Consider the following 4303-nt stretch of genomic DNA (forward strand, 5'->3'; position numbering starts at 1 on the left):
GCCTATAGCGAGTTACTGTTTCGTTTCGCATGTGAAATCCGTTTGTCGTCACCGTAGGCTCAGTTTTGCATGTCGCTGAGCAATCAGCTGAGTAAATAACGATAAATATAACATAGTAGAAGCAATTGAAAGTTTTAAAAGAGCTATATTTACGAACGACGGAAAGGGTCGGTACGATAGTAAAAATAACATTCCGTTCGTTGTTTTGCAGTGATAGAGGTATAGAAGAAATGCACGACTCTCTCTATAATACGACGCATCTCTTCCAATTAGAAAATATATTATTCAATCAGATTTTAACTGTCGGAAATTCGACTGCAACACATTTTGATGTGGCTGATAGCGCTGCACAAGCATGAGAATGACGTGACAAAAATATATTAAGTAACAGATTCTCTCTCTCTCAAAAGTAGCTCTGCTTGCTCTTTTCGGAATCTGCACCCGCCAATTGGTAACAATGTCGCTGTTGATATTTACAAGCAGGGGTGGGGTGGGGGCGGGGGGCTGAATAAGAAAAAAGAAGAGGGAAAAACAAGAGCGTGCTGGGAGAAACGCCGTCTGGCAATCGAGTGGTTAGGGGAGCTAGCCTCTCACTGTGCAGGTCTGGGTTCGAATCCCGGTTCGGGCATGGATGTTTACTAACACTAACAAATTCTCTGGACGGATCATGCTGATCCCTTGGGAATACGCGAGGATCACGTTATTTTAAAAGAAAAAAAAAAAGAGTAGAGCCCCCCCCCCCCCTCCTCCAACAGACGTATCACGAATGAGTAAAAAGGTTAAGTATAAATTTACAGTCATGCCGTTGATACTTCTACTATTTGTAGAGTAATTGCAACTGGATTTACAAAAATATTCTACTCTAATTTAGAATGATGTCTGTACCTGTAGATCCCCATCTCGTGTTGGTAAATATGATATTTTTCGGTTGAAGAACAAAACCTCATCTTGCCCAAGATGAATTTTTGTTCTTCAACCGAAAAAATATATTTTTTAAATTAATTAAAAATAGAAACTAAGTTCATTTGTATATCAATATAAGCATTAGTAATGTACGATTAAATGTGGTTCTTTACAAAAATTTCCAAGCGTATGATTGGCGATTAATAAACCCGAAAGCACTAGGTGTATCCCGACTCTTTTCCCACTCCTCTCCCAATGCAGTAAAACGCTGTTTTTACAAAATGTTCCCTAACAAATATATAAAACAAATTATGACTTTTTTTTGTGGTGAAATAAATATTCATTCAACATATTTTGAATTGGTATTTTTTATTTTTACTGTAAGCGCACAAAGCTCTGACGAAACTTTCAAGTGATGGCATTTTTTCGGCCTGAAATATACTGAGAAATTGAATTTTCTGGATGTTAATGCCGAAACTAATGTTTGGAAAGGAAAGCGATTTGTCTCCTCCGGAAACCGAACTCGGGTCCCCTTGCACACCGCTAACCAATACACCAAAGACACACTTTTCAATTCCTTATAACACGCATTAGTAGCGTGAAGCGCTGAGTGGAGATAGCAGCTCCCTTATTACAGCTATTTTCGCACCAGTTGGCGTTTTCTACCAATGCGTGTTATAAGGAATTGCGAAGTGTGTCTCTGGTGTACTGGTTAGCGCACTTGCCTGGTGTGCAAGGGGAACCGGGTTCGATTCCCGGAGGAGACAAATCACTTTTCTTTCCAAATATTAGTTTCGGCATAACATCCAGAAATTTCAATTTCTTTCAGGTATCAGGTTAATTACGTAAATTATATATTACGTGTATATAATAATTTTTTTTCAGGCCTTAGTTAGAACTTACTTACTTAATAATTTCTCTGTCGAAGCCCTGTTTAACTCGAGGAGCCCTTTTTAGTATATTATTTATATGGCGGTACACCTTATAGGCCTCTTTTTGTGTTTGTTTACCAAATTTATTAATTTATTTTATTATTCTCGAGTGGCCGTGGAGCTGCCCCTGGGAAGTGCAACCGGTGCTCTATAGAGTGACCAGGAGTCGGAATCGACTCGATGGCTCCTAACAACAACAACAAGGGGCCATTCAAGTATTGCGTAAGCAGATTTTCAGCCCTTTTTGACACCCCCCCCCTCTTTGTCACCAAAAGTTAGCAAAACACTGACCCCCCCCCCCCCCCGTCAGCAAAATTTCGTCAGCAACTTAGAATATCTCATATCTTCAAAAAGGGGTGGTTGATGACGTAAGCAACCTTCAAACCCCCTCTCCCCCTTGTCATCAAAAGTCAGCAAATCCGAACCCCCCCCCCCCCGATGCTGACGTAATACTTGAATGGCCCCAAAAGTTAGAACTGAAATGGCCTCCAAAAACTTTCATGATAATTATTCAAATTTTTTTATAATGTGGCACTGAAAAGATTAAGTTCAGGCCCCTTTGCCAATGACACTAGATCTCGGATATTTTGCAAATGCAAAAGTTCGTATGCAATTACATATTTTGGCACTTTTTATAGTTATTGCATATACATGCATAAAATAACCGAAGTTGCATGCATTTTCCCTGTTAATCGCATTGTACTAATGTTTTGGAGACTATTTTTATCTTTTTATTCTTTAAATTTGATCAAATTTCTCTGATTTTTTTTTCAAGAAAACATTCTATACCGTTCATGTTAGAACATATTTTTTGGCATTTTTAAATGCATGGTTTTTTTTTGTTTTTTGCGCATATTTTTCAGTTTTACTGCAAATTTTTCTATTCTCTTAAGGGGCAGGCATGCGTCAGTGCTTTTAATACACATTATTTTTGTTTTTATGCATTTTTTTTCTTTTATATGCATATATATTGAAAATATTTTTCATTTTTTGGTCACATTTCTGCATTTTTATTAATGCGGTTTTTTTTTTCACTTTTTTGCGAAAATTTCCCCTTTTTTTGGGGGCGGGGGGACTTCGGCATTTTGAAATGCATTTATTTCCATTTTACGTATATTTTTCGATATTCCTATGAGGCAATAAAGAAATTTTAAAGCATATTTTTTTTGTATTTTACTCATATTTCCACTTTTCAAATGCATATTTCAGCATTTCTAAAAACATATGCTAACAATTTTTATGATTTTTTTCATTTTTCGGCACTTTTAAATGCATATTTTTTTCATTCCTGCACATATGTACATTTTTAGTCCCATACTTCAGCATTATTAAATGGATTTGTTTGATATTTTGCACATATTTTTGATTTCATATCCTATCTCGGCATTTTTTATGCAGATTTATCTTTATTTTTAATTTATATATCTGTGTTTTTTAGTGCATATTTTGCCACGTTTTCAGCCATACTATAATAATCCGTACTATAATAATCACTATTTCTAGCAAAACCTTGGTTGAGAAAACCGTATCTTCAACGATCTGGAGCTATTTTGAAATGCCAAACTGTATCAGCCACCATCTTTGAGCAAAAGTTTGACGTCAGTATTATCGCAATATATTCAACCACTTCTCCCTAATCCTGCTTTTCTACGGTTTTCGAGCAATCACATGGAGCAGCAAACACCTGTTATTTGGTCAAATATGGATGGCACTCCGCTCTCCTTTATAGACCTTTATACATATATCGAAAATTTTGCCTGCCCTGACCGAATCAATGACTAAGTAAATGACTGACTGCTTGAGTGACTAAGTGATTGGGTGAGTGGCGTATGAGTGACCGTTTTCGTGATGAAGTTGGTTACCGTATGAGTGACTGACTATAATTGACCATATGAGTGATGAAGCGAGTGACCAAGTCGCTCACTTGATCTCTCATGCTGTCACATACTGTCACTCACTCATACGGTCACCCACGCACTCACTTGTACACTCATACGGTCACTCACCTCCTTCAATTAGTCACGCACACACTTGTCCACGTATACGATCACTCACCCCTCCATTGTTCATTACTCACGCATTGACTTGGTCACTCACCCATTCACACTTGATCACTCACTTGTTCACTCACATGGTCAAGGCAGGCAAATGACCGGTGTCGGAGGCAAAATATCCGTAAACCGTGGGTAGGTCAACAGCCCTCTCATCCCACCACGGGAACACGCTTTATCAAATCATTGATCACCTCCATCGTTCCGAAGGTAATCATGGCGACCTTGTCACGCTATCAGTTGATTCACGCACACAGTGTAGCGAGGTCTTGTGACCGTGATCGGTGAAACATTCACCGCATTTTATTTTTTATTTTTGGAAATTAAACCTTGTATACTATCAGTTATCTTTTATCAGTTAAAATTAGCTTTCCCATTGCCGTTGCCATTGATAAAACAAACCACAGAGAAGGTGAC

Source organism: Pholcus phalangioides, unplaced genomic scaffold (genome assembly GCF_987345545.1).
Source record: "Pholcus phalangioides strain wild (caught in Gottingen) unplaced genomic scaffold, Ppha-v1.0 ptg000001l_1, whole genome shotgun sequence".
Lineage (NCBI taxonomy): Eukaryota > Metazoa > Arthropoda > Arachnida > Araneae > Pholcidae > Pholcus > Pholcus phalangioides.